This window comes from Excalfactoria chinensis, chromosome 2 (genome assembly GCF_039878825.1).
Source record: "Excalfactoria chinensis isolate bCotChi1 chromosome 2, bCotChi1.hap2, whole genome shotgun sequence".
Lineage (NCBI taxonomy): Eukaryota > Metazoa > Chordata > Aves > Galliformes > Phasianidae > Excalfactoria > Excalfactoria chinensis.
The window spans coordinates 116,156,845-116,176,834 of record NC_092826.1 but is presented as its reverse complement, the minus strand read 5'-3'; the positions used below and the strand labels follow the sequence as shown (position 1 = coordinate 116,176,834).

The following is a 19,990-nucleotide window of genomic DNA, read 5'->3' as shown; positions in this document are numbered from 1 at the left end:
ACTCGGGTGTCCTCTCCGTGCCGGGATATCCACAGAGCTGGGCACGGAGCACAGCGGCCCCTCAGCAGCCAGCGGAGCCGCTGTTCCCTCAGCCCGCGGGCTCTGGGGTTTCATAGCTCTCTCCAGCCCCACTTCTGGCAGCTGCCGGAGACGGGAGCGTGAGGCTGGCCACGGACCGGCTCCGTTCGGAGCTACCTTCCCCCAGGGGGCGCTGTCGCGGGCTCCGGCATCGGGGTCGGGGCGGCTCCGAGCTGGGGGAGCGCCCGGCGCGCCCGCCCGCCTCCTCCCTCCCTCCTACTTCCCCTCCTTCCTCTCCTCCCTCCGTCCCCTCCCCTCGGCGGTGGAGCCGCCGGGCTCCCTCGCTCCTCTTCACATGGGGCTCGCCCCGCTGCAGGGACAGCGCTCCTGCACCGCCGTCAGCCGCTGAGAGGGAGCCGAGGCGGGCAGGTAGGAGCGGCGCCCTGAGGGCAGCTGGCGCGGCGGGAAGGGCTCTGTGGCGGCCGGCTCCAGCCACGTGAGCTGCTCGGTTACCGCCGCTCCGGTGGTGCCGTGTTCCTCAGTGACCCGGCGGGACGCCGGTGGAGGATCCGTCGGTTGCTTGCGAGACTCGGTGCGTAGCTGCGAGATATCCGTTTGTCAGAGCACGGAGGGAAGTCAAATAAAGTGGGAACTTTCCTTTACTTAAAGTCTGTTGGAACAGAAAAAGCTTTTTTTTTTTTTTTTTTTTTTTTCTTTTTCCCATTCCTTTTCGTGCATGTGTGTGTGCTGTAATTGCTTTCAGGTGAGGAAGCTCTTTAGGAATGGCGCTTCGAAGTTTGTACGGGGGTCCCTGGGATTCCAGGTGTGGGCTGCTGCAGTCCTCGGGGTGAGGGAAGGGCACCGTGCTGCCTTCTCTGGGGAGTTTCTTGTAGCCTTAAGATCTCTCCGGAGCTGCGTTTGTGTGGCTGGATACGAGAAGTGTTGTTTCAGAAGTAGGGCATGGCAGCGTCACTGTTAGCTGTGGTGTTCCTTCAGCGAAAACTCCTCCTGTTCCAATGCGTGTGCGTAAATTCAGTGTCTGTGGGTAGATGTGTGGGGTTGCTAACCTCCTGCTCGCAGCAGAGCCTCAGATACCTGATGTCCTTAAGCTCGTGTCTGAGCTCTCCCATCAGCATACGCTTAAGGTCTTCTCAGAGCTGTCACTGAAGTTTTAAAGTACTCAGGAAACCCGCTACAAAGAACGCAAGGAGATTCTCAGTATATGTGTGGGGAGCACCTGCAGTTTGTTAGCTGAGCTACCAAGCCTAGCTGTCCATCTCAACTCTTGGGAGAGGTTTATCTAGAATAAGGTGCTTAAACGTAGCTTGGTTCAAAATACTGTGGGGAAGTGAGTTACGGTGGGCTAATTCTCCTGATAAGCGCTTGATGTTTGTACCTCGAGCAGAAAGTCAATGGAACCAGCGATATTCTTATCAGTGTGGCAGAGATGGGAGCTGCCAACAGCAGAACAGCTGGCACAGAACACGGCGCTGTGTGCTGGATGCTTCCCTGGGATGGGGCAGGACAGGACTGCGGGTGCAGGGAGACTGTGTGCCTCGTGTCACCTGGGATGTCTGATGAGCAAGATGAAGCAAGGTGGTAGAAGCTGTAGGGTGGGAACCCACCTGTGCTATTTGCCTTCCTTGCTATAGATCACTTTGACTGTGCTGTAAGGTAAAGATATTCCTAGTTATTGCACGCAGTGGTTGACAGTGTTCAGAGTTCAAAATGTGTTTTTCAGCTGTATGGCTTTCTCTGTTTTTTGACGTACTTGCCATTTGGTAGGAGCTTGTTGAGGTCTCATCTCTCTCCCTTCTTCCCAGGTTTGCTATTGCTAGGTTTTAAAACCACCTAGCAGACTGCGTTGCGTGCAAATAGCGCTCTGTTAATGGATTGTTAGGGCTGGAACTGGAATGCAAGGCAGCCAGTGGTCAGCACCGTGGCTCCCGATGCAACCATTAGTCAGCAACACCTCGCGCCGATAGCCAGGCTGAAATCTAGCCTCATCCGCTGCTGTGTGCTTCATCAGTACGTTGAGTGACGGAAAGTTTTAAGTTGAGGGAGAACACTTGGCTACAAAGAGATGGGATGAGCCAGCTGTGCAAATGGGAACTTTGGGTTTTGGTAGCATTCGCAAAGTTTGCCAGTGCACTCAAAAAATAGCAACGTGCGATCATAAGGAGCAGCTGAGCAGTTGGGGCGCAGGAAGAACTCAGAGCAGCAAGGCTGTGAGGGGCCCCGGTGTGATCTGCCCTCGGTGCTGCGGTTGTACACGGCTGTAAGTTGCCTTCTAGCTGTGGCTAAGGAACGTTTCACTCCACGGCTCTGCGGGTGTCCTTAGGCAGCGCTGCCTCGGGGAGAAAGGAAGCCTGAAGGTGGCATTTGTGCCCTAGGAGAAGCTGCACGGAGATAACGGGAGCTGAGGGCGAACTGGCAGCCGCCCAAGGGCCGGGTGGGTACGGCGGGCGCTGCGCTGCACGGCAGCTCTGCCCGCAGTCGAGCCGGGTCGGGGCTCGCGGCGGCGGCAGAGCGGAGTGTCAGGGGCGATGGGTGCCGTAGTGCTAACGGGCAGGAACGGAAACACCACGTTGCGAGCAGCTCCGTTTAGTATTTGTCACGAAACCTTACCGGAACTGCTCTCTTCCTCTGCAGACAGAGAAGGTGAAAGCTGATTCAGTAATTCTTACCGACTCCCTGAGAACGCGGCTGCACGGAGGTGCGCCGTGAGGCTCCCGCCTCTGTTACACGGGCGGGGCGGGCGGCGCTCAGAGCCCACCGCCTTCCAGCTGCCGGCCGTGCCCGCGGAGCAGCGGGAGCTGAGTGCAGCCGGCTGGAGGCGCCCAAGGAGCGGCGGAGGGCGGGGGACTGCGGCCGGGGACCGGCTGCGTCACTGCCCGCGGCTCCCCTGCTCTCGTCACAGGGCTGTGCCGGGCTCGTCGTAGCGAGGGGATGCCGTCGTGTGGGGGAATAGCGGTGTTCCCATATAAAGGCGCGTCTAGGGGGACTGTGCTGCGGAGCCCGGTGGTGTAGAACCGCGGTAGCGGATGGCTCTGAAGGCGTGGAGTATCCTGGGAGGCTGTCTGGCTGCCGTCAATCCCTTAGATTGTATTTCCCCTCTGACATCCCACAGGCAGCCTGCCCTACCTTCCCAGCCCGAAGTTGGAAGTGGAATGTTTGCCGGCGCGTTTGAAGGGAGGGCAAGGGGAAGCTCAGGGCGGGGGATGAGGGAGCATTGGAAGTATAGCAAACTTGGAGTGGCTCCTGGCTACAGTGACCGTGTGGTTTTGATCCCTCACTGATCTAATGCAGGCGTGTGTTCTTCAGATTGACACGAGGGAGTGCCCACAGCATTTAGTTTGCCAACAAGTGTCAGTCGTGGGTTAGCAAAGGCTGCAAGCAGCTGTTAGGAAGAGTTGCAGTAGTGTGGAATAAGATTCCTTTTAGTGAACATTGGACAAATAGAAAACTGATATACCCTAAACAAAGAAAAAGAAAAAAGGAATTTTTTTTGCTGGAAAGGATGGTGAGCTATTTTGTATCTAGAATTTTGTCCAGCAACTTCAGTGAAGAGCAGTGCCTTCAACAGTGCCTTTCCCTGTGAGTCAGTGTGACATCGAGCGATAGGACTGTTAGTACCTTAGTGGCTATCTAGATTCTGTCAGTAAGCAGCTGGATATTTTGGTATGTGCAGAACTGGATTGCTGAATAAACAATGTCTTGAAGAAAAAAAATCTGCAGTAAAAGAGCATCTGTACACTTAGGTGAAGGCAGTAGGTGATTGGCACTGGTGTTAATGCCATTAACATCCTTGGAAATGTACACAAATGAATAACCTGCAGCTAAGGATGTGCTAAATAATGTAGACAGCTGTTTCTTATTTAGTCTTATGCTAATTGATATGAAAGAAAACCTACTGCTGTTACCACTGCCTTTGCCAGCTCATGGAGTTGCACATCACTTGTATAATCCTGATGCATTTGTTTCCTGGGTACATCATGTGTTGGTAATAGAAACAGTTGCTTTTACTTGTCTGTTAACTTACAATGTAAGTTTTATGGGATCATTAAGTTTAACTGAGAAAGATTCAAAATGACTTGGAGGTCTTGCCAGATGTTTTGGCCAGGTAGGCTCAGATTTGTAAAGTGATCAGAGGAAGGGGGAAGATCTGGGGGGGGATAGGTAACTATGAAAATATTTATATGGAACTAGCATATAGGTAAAGGTGAGGAGAGAAAGGGAAGCAGAAGATTGAACTGGCACGTATGTCAGGATGGTGTAAAGAAGTTTGAGTGTTCTGTGAGGTATTGCAGGCTTGGAAAGTACCTGGGTATGTTGTTTTTCAACTTGCATAAAGGCTTTCATTTCTTTAAGTGTGCATTAATGTTCTGGACTGAAGTTCAGCTTCCATTGCCTTGAAGAAACTGAAGAAGGTCTGCTATGCTACAGCTTGATTTTGCAGTTCTGTCAACTGCAATATCACGTACGTGTTGAGGCTGGCAGACCAAATGGGAACTGACCATAGATGAGCATAGACAGAGCAAGCACAGGACTTTAAGTCATGAGTAACCTTTTTGTCTGAATTTAGGGAAGGTCCTTCTATCTGTCCAGCTTGATCAACCACTGCTTGACTAGCTTTAGTTTCTACTGTGTGTTTTTCACTGAGCCATAAGTGTTGATGCTAACAGATTCACAATAAGAGGTGTTTAGTTTTCCCAGTTCTGATTCAATATAAAGGCAGCTTGCAGGAATTATGGCCTGTCCTCTTCATATAGACACAGAGAAGAAAATATATCTTCCAAAAGAAACAACTGTGCCAAAGGACCGTGGAATAATTAAAACCGGGAAAACTGGTAAACTGAATTGGAAAGTCTGTTTTTCTTCACCATGTCAGCTGCCTTGTGCCCCTCTGTTGAGCTGGGCTGTGATGCTTCAAAATCAATGTTTGTCCTATGTATGTTGTAACTGCAATTTAAAATGTCAAATGTAGTTTCCAGTTAGAAATGAGACCAAAACCTCATTTCTGTAAGCATGCATTTGTAATGAATGGCTAATTTAGAACAAAGCACACCCAAAAAAGGTGGGGAAAAATGTTTAAATGAGTGTATTTATGCTTGAAAAATATTGTCTCACTTCTGTAATGTTTATAAAGGCCAAGAATATGTGATATATTACACTGTGTGATTATACAGAAAAAAACCTCTTTTTTGGGGTGGCGTTTTGTCAGTTTTGTTTCTTGGTCCGCATTTAACGGTGGGCCCGAGGAAGAGACACAACAGGGGAGACCTGAAAAAATGATGTAATGCTTCCCCATCAACTCAAAACATGTAAGATCAAACTGCAAAGCTAACCAGTATGAAAAATTAACGGGACCACAGCATTGGATAACATGGAGTGCAAGGATTCTGTTAGAGAGATGGTCTTTAAACAATTCTGGAATGTTTTCCATGCACTGAGAAGGGAGGCTGTATTCTAGTTTCTGTGCATGGAGATAAAACATCCAGTTTTTAGGGACTCGATATGATCAAAGACTTTCTTATTTCATCAGTGCATGTGTAACAGTAGAATCTTAAGGGCTGCTCTGCAAGTTTGATTTACAGCCTAAAGACTTACTTGGAGAGCTTGTCACTCTTAAAGATCTGTCAACCAGCCCCATGGGGGGCAAAGTACTGTACTTAGCTCTGATTCTCTCAGTACGTTCAGACTTTAGAGTCCACGAAGAGACTGAAAGCAGGATATATGTAACTTTGGACCAGTTATTTATTAACTGGGAGATGTGGTTCGTAGCTAGGAGTACTGAGCTACAAGGCAAAGCGTTAGCATACCATCTCTAGACAGCATCTAGCTCAGCTTTGCTGGCCTGGCAGATGTCAGTATAGGGGCAGTTCCTTACACATTTCATCCAAGGTTATGCAGTTCTGCTGTGTCTGTGATCAAAGGCCTGGTTTTGATAACTGAACCCCCCTAGGGGCAGGATCTGCACAAAGCTGGGGTGTGAATACTGCGCTGCTTCCCTTAGGAGGACCCAGTGGATAGTAACTGCAAGGTTATTTGGTTTACTTTCAGAGTAGCTGGATGTCTGCTGGAGAGCTGTACGAGTTACGTGTGCTCTGCACTGGACTTTTAACCACCAGTGTATGGGGTGTTGTTTTTATTTTAGGTATGTATTTCTGCTGTATGTGCTTCATAATTGGTTCTTTGCCTGGTGCTGATAACAGATTGCCTATGGGAGGGAAAACTTAAAGAACAAACCAAAACACTGCAAACCAACCTGCCAACCAGCAAAAAAAAAAAAAAGCACAGAAGCCATTGAAGGAAATAGAGGATAGAGGAAGGTGAAGCTGAGAATGTTGATGAGATGTAAAAGAGCTGTGTGGGGGCAGGGAATACTCCAGTAGGTGAGGCTGAAGAGAAGGGAGATGAAAGCAGGTTTTATAAGAGAGGAGAAGATAGTTATTTGCTACGGGAGTATGAAGATGGGAAATCACACATTGATTTAAACGAAGAAACAGTGGGTGAAGTTCTGGCTGTTGTGAGATGCAAAGCAGAACTTCTTCGCTGGTGGAGGAGTTATTCCTGTCCAGAAAGATGACAGAGTTGTGTTTGTTATCTATGCAGAAAGCAACGCTTGCTTAAATAAATTGTTCATCTCCATGCAACACGTTGTAGTCTAGCTAGTGGAAAATGTGTATGCATATATTTAAATACATATTAATGCATGTATAAAATATTTTAACAACGAAAGGTGGCTTTTGTGGCTTGCAATTCTGTGCAAGTGTCAGTCAGATATCTTCAGGAAGAACCAGCCTTCTTGTACTGCTAGAGGGGTGTAAGGTGGGATGTGAGTGACTTCTGCTGCTTCCCTTCCCTTCCCTTCCCTTCCCTTCCCTTCCCTTCCCTTCCCTTCCCTTCCCTTCCCTTCCCTTCCCTTCCCTTCCCTTCCCTTCCCTTCCCTTCCCTTCCCTTCCCTTCCCTTCCCTTCCCTTCCCTTCCCTTCCCTTCCCTTCCCTTCCCTTCCCTTCCCTTCCCTTCCCTTCCTTTCCCTCTTTCTTTCACCAGTAACTGAATGAATAACAGGACTAAAAGCTTTCTGAAATCCTCATTTAGTCAGTATGTGCTACAGAAGGTTTTTCTTCCATCCATCTGTGATCTTTGCTTCTTGCTGTAGCAAAACAGGTTGCATTGAACTGTGATTTCTTACAGCAGCGTTCTTTCCAAGCGTTCACCTAATGTGGGTTGAATTTGCTGCCTCGCTTACTAGGCAGAATTGCTTTGTTTATTTAAAAAATAAACAAACAATTGCAGAAATTTGGAAACCATTTGGTTGAAATGTAAGTAAATTGTAATTTTGAACGACCGTCCTTAAACCTTTTTGATGTTAAACAGCGTAGTGCATTTTGAAGGTTAGTGGTGATTCTTGGCAGGGTTGGCTGGGGAATTTGTACAAGTGGCTATTCTAGTCTGCAATGAAAATGGCTTTGGTTTGAGCCAAAGTGAAACCAGTTTAATCCATACTAGTAGGAAGTAGTTACACAGTGAAGATTCTTCTTTCTTGGCTTAAACATCTCTTTATAACTTGCTATTCAGGATGTTAATGTATTAATTTCCTGCCTTATTGAGTTATATTTGACCTTCTTGTAATGAAATAAACCTTTGTGTCAGTTTTCTTACATAAAAAACTACATGTATTGTTAACAAAGTCCAAACCTGGTCTTTACTAAGCGTAAGATGAACACAGCTATTGCAAGTGACTGCAGGAAGTCAAGTTTGTTCTGTAGATATATTAGGACATAATTAGCAAAAAGCAGGTTTTTACATGACTTGCATTTTATTACCTTTTTAGATATAATGCATTTCACTGTGGGCAAATAGTAACCGTGTAATCATTCTCTTTTGCGAGTACCTAAAGTTAATTTACTTATTTGCACTTATGTCTGGGTGTTTTATCATGGGAGTAGTTATGTTTAACAACCCGTTTACTGGCTGAATAATTCTCTCATGCTGTTGTATCCATTTCCCAGTGGCCATCCATGACTTGTCAGACACTAATTTTTTTTTTTTGAGAGGTTTCAGTGTTATATCTGTGACCAGAGGCTGAACTGGAGCTGAAAGAAACAGCGCAGAGAGAATGTGCAGGATTTGATCGCTTTGAAACGGTTCACTTCTCCTGCAGCAGGAGAGAACAAGGGAAGATGGCTCCAGCAAGTGACTGGCACTGCAGTGGATCTTAACTCCACTACAGAAGGTGAGCAGCTTTTTAGAAGTGCTCACCAAGTGCATCATCATGTGAGTTGCCAGCAGAACGTGTGAGGTCTGCGAAAGTGGCAGTGCCCAGTGGTTTCTGAAAGATATGGGAAGTGCAGGACAGAGTAGCTCTAGCATTTTTCATACAGCTGTTGCCAAGAGACTCCAGTTGAACATAATCTCTTATTGATTGTGGTTTCCTTGGTTTAGTGAGTATATAAGTTAGACCACAAATTCAGTTTCTGCGAGCTGATTCCTATGTTATGTGCCACTGGCCATGACAGCAAAGAACTTTTATAGTGTGGATTTTGTGGGGCATGTTTGTTTCTGTTGTGGTATGGTTAGTGTGAGCAGATGGAAACCTCCCAGTGGAATGGCAGTTGGAAAATAAGAAGTTCAAGCCACTCACATGTTGGAGGGGAGAAAAAAGTCAGCATGCATCTAAAAAGCTTATGAGTAGGTAAAAAATTGGTGTTAAATATTCTTATTAGCCACGTGTTAGGAGGAAAACTCAGGAGCTGGCCTCTGTGGAAGACGCATTAGCTGTCAGTATAAAATGCCTTGTGAGACTTGTAAAAAGCAAGGAAGTGGCATTGGGTTGGTTTGTTCGCAGTAGTCCACCATGGGGTGTGACTTGTCAGTGCTTTCTGCAGTGGCCCATGGGCAGCAGAAGGGAAGAGGTGGAGCTGCTGTGTTCCCTGGGGGAAATCCTGCCCAAACTGTCTGTTAACACCTTCTTGCACGCGTGTTTGTCTGTGAGGGACACTTGTGGCAGCTCTGACAGTGCAAATCCCTGCGATACCGAGGTGAGAATCCTGAGAGCTTTTCTCACCTCTTTCCTATTGAATGATCTCTGGAGTGTTTCTTTAACTATCTGGTGATATTGCTGTGAGGCTCTTGGGCCTCCTAAGGTCAGTAGTCTTCTGGTTTTCAGCATTAGCCCACTCAGTGTTTTCATGCTCTCACGAACAAGAAACTTGAGGCAAAGATATTAAGAAGCTTTTGATCATTAATTTGTACTTGTAGGGTGTGAAGTTTAAGTGCTCAACTTGAGTGGAATGCATTGAAAATAGAGAATGAAACTATATTTTTTTAATGTTACTTTTCAGAGAGTTTATGATGTAATATGGAGTTTGGGCGTACAGAGGGGTAGCAGGAGCACTTCCTTTGGGTAGATTGGCCACCTTGCTATGGAGTTGGTCTGGAAGATGAGAGAACACTGCCTAGTTTCCCTTCTCAGTCAGCCCCAGTGGGGAGAGGAGGCACTGAGCCCCAGGATTCAGCCTGGCTCTGTGGTATATTGAAGGGTATGTCATGCACAAGGACACACCGCCCTGGGAGACACCACAGCAGCTCTGTATGCTGGACTGACTGCAGCATGGAAGACTGAAGGAGCAAAGAAAGCCTTTGAATCCTCTTGGGTGGAGCAAGGATTTGAACTTCCTTCTTTCCTGTCTGGGACCAATGTCCTTTAGGCAAAAGGAAGCAGCTGGCGACAACTTTGCACTGTCAATTGTTTCTTGCTTTTTAGTTGAAAGTACTCAGCAGGGTGGGTAGAAGTCACGAAGAACTTGTAGTGACAAGTTTGTCATGATTTGAGACTGTTTTGTTTTGTTTTTCTTCTTGAACATTTGCAGCAATTTTCCTTCTGCACTGTTCTACTTGCTTGGAAACTCTTAAGCAGCATTGCTGTTACATGGGATATTAGAAGCTGTTGGGACAGTGTTGCAGTCAGAAATGAAAGTATACCAGGGAAACAGCATTAAGTGCGAGGACTGGCAGAGCAGCAGTTTAGGGGGATGATCTGCTTTCACTCCCTGTTAGGGTGCCCCTTATATGAGGTGTGTGTTTGGGAGTGGATTTACTTCCCCAGGGAAGAAACAGGCAATAAGAAAGGCTGAAGGAGGAAGAAAAGGCTGCATTTGAAGACAGCCTAACCAGCCTATGAATTCACAAATGTTGAATAGTGTTGCTTCTCTGGGCCTTGGTGTTTGAATGACTTGTGAGGATTGCTGGGAACTGAGGGACAGCAGGGTTATGCAATCTGTGTGCAATCATAGCAGGGATCTGTGGCTGTGAGGCCCCAGAACACGGATGTCTGGATTCCCAGTCCAACACACAGTCATGTGCATTTCCCTTTAAAACTGGTTTCTGCGCTGTTTTATATATATTTGAGAGGGAGCAGAAAGCTCAATCCCAACCTTGTTTAATTTCTGTTCAAACAGATAAAGTGACAGGCATACATAGTTGCCTGTGATATTTCAGTAGAGCACACACGCTTTTGGGCTGTGTGAAAGCACTTGAGGAAAAATTCCTATTTATGAAGAGATTTAGCGCTGTTTGTCTTCCGTGAGCTATTTACTTCTTCAACTGAGCTAACATCTATTAAACATTCATTCTAAGTGTAATACCCTCAAGAGTCAATTTAGGTAAACTGCAGTACCTCTTTCTAGACAAAAAAGAGAAAGATTTCCCGAATGCACATGAAAAATACATTGAATGATTTTTCTTTTTCTCTCAGTTCTTATTATATATTGAGATTGAAAAAAATTCCGACGAGGGAGTAGAGGAGGGAAGAAGCAGCTCCTTTGTCAACTGCATAAAGGGACAGTCAGAGCTTTTGTGTGTGCAGGTTTTTTTAATCATGTCTTCAATTTTCTTCTTTTTTTTAAATTGAGTATGTTAGCGTGACTGCAAACTTTCACACTCCCATTGTCATAAACAATAGTCTAATAACCTTTTTGAGCTTTGACGTTTTTGAGCCTGGCAGCCAAATGAGTGTTTGGAACAATGTTGAAGACTGTGGCTTAAATCAAGTTGCATTGCACTGTCATTTACTTCCAATACTGTATGATATTTTTAAAGCCATACGCCTGCAGCAGTGGGCGATGTTTGAGAATCACCATCACCTTTGGTTATTTTCAAGAAGACAAGCAGCTGCATTCTGCTGGAGGTGAGATGCGAGATGTGGCTGAACTGTGCAGTATTCTCAGCTGAGAACTTGTAGGGCTTGGAAGGGAGCACAGAGGCGGGTGAGATCTGAGCAGCAGTGCGAGCCCTGGTGGGATGCTGAGTTGTGTGATATTGGAAGAGGATCTGCTGTCATTCTGTCATATAGGTTCTGCTCTGTGTTCAAGTGTTAACAGATGTTTTAAACCCTGAAGCAGAAGACCTAGTTGCTGATGGGTAGGTCATAAATAGAAGAAATAATTGGTACGTATCAAGGAATGTTTTTTCCCTAGCCGTTAGTGCATTTTTGGTGAGGTGACACGATGGTGTTAGTAGGTTGGGTAATCCTGTGAAACGCCCCAGTTTGTTTGTTTGGTTTTGTTTTTCTTTTAAGGAAACAAAAATACATTCTGGGACTTTTTGGAAGGATGAGTCTTAGTTCTTTTTTTTTTCCCCCCAAAGTGATTTTTTTTTTGTTTTTCTTTCAACTTTAAATTATTCAGCATTGTAAAATGGTAGGTGAATGTTGGTAGACCATTGGTACATGGCAACATAACCACAGACAAACTGTAGCAAGAAAAGCAGGTATTTACCTGCGCTTCAGTGATTTTCCCACCCTCATCACTCAAATATGATCATCTGTTTTCATTCTTAGGAAGAGGGATGAAGTTACCTTGCTGGTGTTTGTTAGTGCCTTGTTACCTGAGGTTGCGCCTCTACAGCTCTGCAAGTACAAAAGGTTTATGAGAATATTGGAGTCTGCTTCAAGTGAAATCTTAACTTGCTTTATGTTGTAGTGGGTTTGAGTTGGCCCACTGACTTTGGAAGTAGACTGGAGAGTACTTACAGAAGAACTGTGTGGAACTTGATTTAACACCAGTACACAGGCCTTATATCAGCACAGGTTGAAGTGTGTAAAAGTGCTTTTACCAGTGTGTACAAGGAGGTCCTAGAAGAATTCTTAGCTGGGGGGTTGGAACTAGTTGATCTTAAAGGTCCCTTCCAACCCAAACATTCTGTGATTCTGTGGTGAGTCAGTTTTCTGAGGCAAAGGCACAGTATTGGTTGCACCACCTCACCTGGATGTTATTATTCTGAAGATCTCTTCTTAATAAGCATCCAGCCTTATGTAAAGCAGTTTTAGCTTGCTGCAGTGTCGAGTTAAATGCATTTAAAACTGTTTTTAAGCAAATACGTCTTTCTTACATAGATGTATATCTGTAAATATCTATCAAGCCTGGCCAAGAATCATTTCAGGTCTAGATCCCAAAGGAGCGAATTGATGATGGTTTATTATTATTTTTCAATTTTTATCCTCTTTGGGTATGATACCATGCAAAATGCAGTTCAAGATGCAGGCTTCATTTTCTTTTTGCTGTTTTCTCACAAGACGTTTTTACTGTCTATAGAATAGCTGTATTGAACTCTAGAAACCGTATTTTATGAGCTCAAAGTCCCTTCTTTTTTTCTCAGCAGGAATTGATGGTGTGTTATTTAATGCCACATAAGAGTGAAAAACTTCACAATTGCACTCACCATTCCTTCCATCCCCTTAAAAAGTACCTCCAACATGCTTTAAAAGTCACAGCAATCTGGAGAGCTGCAATTTTCTTAAAATTCCCAAATCTTTCATATTATCGTGTTTTTTTTCCTGTCATTCAAGGATAAATAATAGGCTTGCTTTAAAATTTATGTAAGACTTTCATTCAGTTTCTGATGGGGGATATCAAACTTGCTTGCAATGATCCTTTCTGCCCTTAAGATAAAGCCCCTGTTCTGCAGCCCTGTTTCTTAAGTTACCATCTTTGCCAGGGGTTTGGTAACCTGTCTGTGTTGTATCCTACATTGGTTTTAATGCCTGCATCTATTTGAGTCATGTCTGGATTTTGATGTAAATAATATCCCTACTGATTTTGCAGACCAAGCTCTTGCACCTCTTGGGGGAAATGAAGTTGAGTAAGGAAAAGCTCGGTGCGTTCCTCTGCTATAGTGTTAGACTAGGAGAGATCTGATGTTTTAGCCATTTAATGATGATGATATAAGAAACCAGAACACTACTTCAGTGACTCATTTTCTCATCTCTAGCAGCCATAGAAACAGATCAGAGAGCCCATATTTCTATTTTCTGCTCTGTTACTGTGTCTACAGTAAATTGGATGATAAAATGTGAAAACAACCCTCCTCTAAAGAGCGCTAATTTGTAAAGTGACAAGAAATATGTATATGTATGCATTTCTTCCCTGTTGCCTTGATACTCCATTGCATACATGTTTCTGCAGCTCTGTTGTCCATTCCTTTTGCGTTGTTGATCCCGATGAGGTCATATCAGCATTGTCTTTATGGGGCTGTGCCACAGTTGACTACAGGGAAGATAAAAGCACCAAAAAATCTCTGCATGTGTTTCTGTCAAAGGTTTCTGTAGCATCACAAGACCAAATTTAAGTTGGGTCTCTCTGAAAGTGCGCTGTGGGGCAGGGGGGAAGGGCACAAACGACTCATTCCTTGTGTTGTGCATGGTAATAGTGTTCCATTTTTGTACTTTCCCTGACCTGAATCTGTCATCTGTAAGAGGGGGCTGTTTTAACCTTCATGGAGTCTAATAGGTGCTTTTCCCAGCATCTGTACTTACCTGTACATATTTAACTCTCTTTATGCTAATGGATTGTAAGTAAAATACAAATAGCGTGCAGACTGTAGTAGCTGAAGAAATGCTGTGTCTGGTGGGTGTTTTAAAAAAGAAAAAGCTGTTTTAGGAAGGGCTATTTTCTCTTCAAGAGATTCTAGTTTGCCCAGTCTTGGTGAGTATTGTAGTCCTGCTGGATGCTGCTCATGAACTGGAAAAGAAGATGGGAGAGCTATAGAAAGGTTAATTCAAAAAGATAGAATATGTGCAGGATGGGTTTGAACGATGAGACAGATTGCTGCTTCAGGTCAGTGGTGCTTCTATGGAGGCTTATCAGTGTTGTGCAGTGGCGTGAGTTGGCTGGCGCCAGAAAGCACATGGTGTACTTGCATCACCGGCTCCTGGAGGAAGTTTGTGCGTTAGCTATCAGCAGGCTCTGCTGCCCCTGGAGCTTTGCAGTGAGGGATGCATCCACTCTGGATGGGGGCATATAGTGAGACAGCCACTAGGTATGGCGTGCAAAGAAGCTGTGATTCATTTATCCCTAAAAATGCCTATTTCTTTACAATTGCTTTCATCTTCCTTCTTCCCTGGCTCGTTTGCTTTTGCCTCTTCTCTGGGAAGTCTGCAGTGCCCATTGCTCAACAGAGATATGTGCAAAAGGCCATTGGGTGGCTTGGATGGCTCAATCAGACAGGCTCATAAATAACTGACCATGAGGTGTTTCAAAATAACATCTCAGTTCTGTGCAGTATTTGAATGGAGTGGTCTGAATGCCCCTCAAGTGCTGGTCTTTCCCTCTTCAAAGCACATCTAGATAATGATCATAGAATCTTATGTGACTGGTACAGTAAATGTTATTAATAATGCACTGTTCCTAGTACTACTGAGTTGCACGGCCTCTAGACTAACAGTTGAGAGGAATACTTTATGTAATTCGCACAGTAATAGGATTCTCAATTAGGTTACTCCTGAGTTGACCTTCTTTGGCATTAGCAATGCACTGCTTGCTTTGCAGCCTAGCTGTTGGTGCTTCTTGAATAGAAACTGGAAGTGTGAAGTGAGGGATTTGAAAATGGGGATCTGGAGATGCTGGTGTTAATACTTAGAAATGGTACACTGTGGGGAATCTCCTAGTACATCCTTGTTTTATACTGTTGAGGGGCCAGCGTACCTCTGAAGGGTGGGAATGGTGGGTATTCCAGCATATACTGGCCTTTTAAAGGAGAAGAGTGTGCAGTTATCATTCTTTCTATTCAATCTATGCTCATGTTTTCTTCCTCAGTTCAAGTTCACTCACCTCTAACTCACTCATGCTGTTCCTTTTGACTAGTTAATTCATTGCCCTTATTGAATATCATCCTGAAATTAAAAGTCTGGTACATGAAAGCTTCAATCTTTGCTGGGCCTTTGTGTAAAGCAGCTCAGTCCTTTTAATCAAGTTACTGAATTGCACTATTTCATCAGGCACGAGCTGGTCTCCTGAGTCTTAAGGAACCTGGTTGCAGAAAGAGAAGATGGCTAAACCTGTTGTAATTTAATAATATGTGTTCAGAAAAGAGTAAAATTGCGGTTTAGGATAGGAAGACTGAATAATTCTTTGAAGAGCAGGTTTCTAAGTTTGCAGTTGTTCTTAGGCAATTTTTCGTGGCAAATTCAAGTATTAAGGTAATGTAGTTTTCAAGGTACTGATCTGTGCTTCTGATTTTTACTGTTCCATTTGACTCGGTAGGGCAGGGCAAAGTGCTGTGCAGAAGTCATTCTGTAAGGCTTATTTGTTGTGGTTGAGTCTGCACTGTTAGCCAAACAGGCTGTGCAGGCTTCCTAGGGGAATGGGGACCACATGATCTGCTTGCTGCTGTAAAGAAGAAAAAAAAGAAGTTGAAACTCTTAGATATGAGATATAGAAGTATAGGATTGAAACAGATAACCATGAATATAGATGATGGCATTACTGCAATTCACTATATTGTCACTGCTTGTGTTAACACCCTTTCAATAGATGCATACTGAAAATTAACTGGAGAATTTCTTGCTGTGGCCAAAGTTATTGGTGTGTTACAACATTGGGTTGGAAGAGCTGAGTGCTCAGGCAGGAGGAGTGTGCTGCTATAAAGTGTCAGTGCTGTGGGTGTGCAACCAGAAGTTGAGATGGTGCTTACAGAACTATTTTCATAGCTGGTGGTTTGGCAGGGATCCGCTTGAAATCAGTGGCAACTATATCAGAATTTTTTTGGCACTTAAGAAAAAAAAAAGTCATTTATATAACTAATAAATTCACTTAAGTTTACTATAACTCTCTCCTTGGATAGTTATTTCTGTGCGGTACAACTATACTACAGTCTCCCTTAATTTTGTCACTCACTTTTGTATTGAAAAATGCTGCACTGTTGACACGTTATTAAGGTTTCTACTCTCAAAGGTCAGTTCCCCCTGGAGTCTCCTTTCGTCTGGAAGATGGCATATATTAAAATTTTATAGCAGTTCCCATTAGTTCCAATCCTACAATCCTGGGATCAATCTGGCTGCCCTTCTTCATAGCCTATCAAGTGCAATAAATACCTTAGGTGAGCAATAAAGAGATTGGAATTAGATTCTTCTAAGCAGGACTTGTTTGCATACTGAAGGTTTAAACCTGGCTGTGGTTCTGCTGATGAGGCTCCAACACATCAGGTGAAAGGAGCAGCTAACACCTTCACTTACAAAGCAGCTGATCTTATGAAATGAGATCTGGTAAGTAGGGGTGTGTGGCTACATACTATAGCAGGTCTGCGGACTTCTAGCCATTTATTTATTACTTCGTGTTCTGCTCTTAGTGCATGATTAAAAGGAAATGATCTTTCCTTTTAATCATCTAATGTGAATTCCTTTTCCTTTTGGAAGCCTGTGGGAAAGTTATGTGATTCCTCAAAATGATATCTGTCTTTTCCACTACTCTCTTTGTGTGTATTTGCTCATCATTTTGGTTGATGCAGCCCCTGACTGCTAGAACTTGAGAGTCACTCCCAGCTGCTGGGGAGGGGATCTGGAACATCTGAGAATGTGCTCACATTGATTTGTGCGTGAGAAGACTGGCAGCCCAAACTGACTCGAGAGCCCAGAATCCCACTTGTTCTTTAACCACTGTAAAAGGATGGTGCACCCATGCGTGAGTGAATTTCCAGTGCGATCATCAAAAAACTTCAGATAAGGCCAAGGCAATTATTAAATTATATTTACTTTTTTCCTGCAGATTTAATTCACTGTGACTAACACAATGATCTGGTGCATCACAGAATCATAGAATGGCCTGGGTTGAAAAGGACTACAATGATCATCTGGTTTCAAGCCCCCTGCTATGTGCAGGGTCACGAACCACCAGACCAGGCTGCCCAGAGCCACATCCAACCTGGCCTTGAATACCTCCAGGGATGGGACACCCACAACCTCCTTGAGCAACTGGATCTATTAGCAAAAAATAGCATCTGGATGCTATTTCAGTGTCGATAGCAGGATTGATTTAAATGCTTAAATGGAGTCTTGAAGAGTCACTAAATTCATGTTTTCAGAGTGGGATAAATTTTTCTCAAGCAGCACGACTTTTTGTAATTGATCACATTTTTTAAAATGTCAGGCAGTGTCCTGCTAAGTTTATTGATGAATGTAATGGGTGAAATGGAATTCTAAAGGGGAAGAAATCAGTTTTCTTTTAAATCTCCTTTTGCTGTGATCTCTTCCAAGAACCACGCAATATATCTTTGAGAACTAATATTACAGCTCACTCATGTTTGTTACAACTCACATTGTATTTGTGAATGAGTAAGGTGTCTGTTCTCTTGGCCAGTTCCTCATTAGAGAGTATATTTCCAGGGAAAAACCTTCATGATGGCAGCAGTTTGGATGAAGTGTTCCTTTCAGCTTTAGTAAAGAAACCATACTGTCAAATAACATTAAAAAGTTTTATTGAGCTGTGCTACAGTCTTGAAAGGCTTAGATAGTTTCTATCACCACTGTTTGATCTCATATGTTCCCTACTGGATTGATCACTGATTGATCACTCAGTTCTTCTCAGTGTGTGATCTGGGCTGAAAGGTACTCATTGAGCTGCCTGTTATTGGGACAGAAATCTTTGGAAATGCCACCATTAGGTGATGCTGTGTTCTTATAGAATCCTTGGAGTTGTAAGGGACACTTAAATGTCATCTAGTCTGACTCCCCTGCAATGAACAGAGACACCTACAGCTAGATCAGGTTGCCTAGGGCCTGATCCAGCTTAACCTTGAAAGTCTCCAGGGACAGGGCATCCTCTCTGGACATACTGTTTCAGTGCCTCACCACCCTCACTGTAAAATGCTTTTTCCTTATATCTAACCTAAATCTTCTCTGTATAAACTTGATCTCTGCTTGTTCTATCACAGCAGATCCTGCTAAAGAGCCTGTCCCCTTCTTTCCTGTAGCTTCTCTTTAGATAATGAAAGGCTGCTAATGGGTCACCTCAGAGCCTTCTTCAGGCTGAACAGCCCCAGTTCTCTCAGCCTGTCCTTATAGGAGAGGTGTTCCATCCCTTGAGTCATTTTTGTGACCGTTCTCTGGATGTGCTTCTACAGGTCCATGTCTCTCCTGTACTGAGGACTCCACATCTAAACACAGTACTGCAGTTGAGGCCTCACCAACACAGAGCAAATGGCCAGGATCACCTCCCTCACCCTGCTGTGCTGCCCACACTTTTTTTAATGCAGAATACAGTTGGCTTTTTGGGCTGTGAGGGCGCATTGTTCCCCATGTCCAGCTTGCAATCTGTCAGTACTCCCAGGTCTTCTTCAGCAGGGCTACACTCAGTCCTTTCATCTCCCATCTTGTATTGGTGATGGAGGTTTCCTTGTCCCGGGTGCAAGACCATGCATTTGGATTTGTTGAACCTCATGAGATTTGTTTGGGCCCACTGCTCAAGCCTGTCTAGGTCTCTCTCAATGGCATTCTGTCCCTTCTGGTGCGTCAGCTGCACCTCACAGCTTGGTGTCATCCACAAGCCCTACCGTCAGTGCCATTGATGAGAATATCAGTCCTAGCACTGACTCCTGGGGAGACACCACTTGTCACTGATCTTCATCCAGGCACTGAGCCATTGGCTACCACTCTTTAGACCTGAGTCTGCAACCAGTTCGTCTTCCATAGAACAGTCCACTATCAAATTAGTATCAAATCCATGATGTGATTGCTTAATTGGTTGGGATTTTATTTTTAGAACCATGGGAGGATGAGAAAAAGAGGGAGTTAGTGTTAGTAGCTTTTACACTTCATGCAGGAGTTGAGTTTGCCCAGCAAAATAAACATGGCAAGTGACTTCTGTCCTCTTCTCCATTTCAGTGTCCATAAATAACTCTAGACCTGCAACCTTATGTTCTCATGGATAAATGAATCATTAAAAACAACAACAAAAAAGGTACATGGATTATATTAAGCACTTAATTTCTTCAGAATGTGAAGAGTCTTTCACAGTGTCCTGTGCAAATTGATGAGTCACATGGAATTATTTCAGGCAGCAATGCTAGCAGAAGTTCATCTTGATGGATGCTGAAAGTTAGTTTAAATGTCACTTTAAAGAATGGAAGTATTTGTAAGCTCGAGGGGGTTGGTTATTTCCTGCTGTGTTGGGTGAGTGGAGAGAAATGCTTCTTAATGTAGGCATGATCTGATGGTAACCTAAAGCTTAATGGATTTTCTTTGGAATGAGTGCTTTTCTTGTTTGTAGATACCACAACATTATATTGTCTTCAGTACTAAGACAGCCGAGACTCTGCTTTGCATCTCTTTACGTTAATGGGAAGAATATTGTGCCAGCTGTTATTAAGGTCATCCAACAGTTCACACTACAAAATACTCCAGTCTTCCCTGCGTGTGGACTCTCACAGACTTTCATGTTGAAATTTCTGTTCTGTATCATGCACAACCTCCGAAATGCAAAGGAGAAACAAAACAATCCTCAAGTAAAGTTCCAAAAAAGCACCATTTTTGTATTTTTTTAAATAATTACCGTGGTCTTTACACAAAACTGGCTTTTCTATGTTGTGGTTGAGAGAACTGAAACAGGTTGTTTTCACAACCTGTTGTTTTCATAACCTGGCAGCATATCTTATAGCTCTGATTGCTGTCCAGGTTGCATATGCATCTCTATGCCAA

At 44.2% G+C, this 19,990-nt stretch overlaps 1 protein-coding gene across 3 annotated transcripts in view; it reads left to right on the top strand.

Annotated features, from left to right (window-relative positions):
• Window positions 1-290: 290 nt before the first annotated feature.
• CPNE4 (copine 4) overlaps window positions 291-19,990 on the top strand; it is a 195,713-nt gene continuing 176,013 nt past the window's right edge. The window contains exon 1 of one of the 3 annotated variants that reach the window (XM_072328609.1): window positions 291-447. The gene's annotated coding sequence lies outside the window, so the exon portion shown is untranslated. Of the gene's footprint in view, window positions 611-19,990 lie in introns of all 3 variants that reach the window. The other 2 variants (XM_072328607.1, XM_072328608.1) reach the window with 2 other exon arrangements.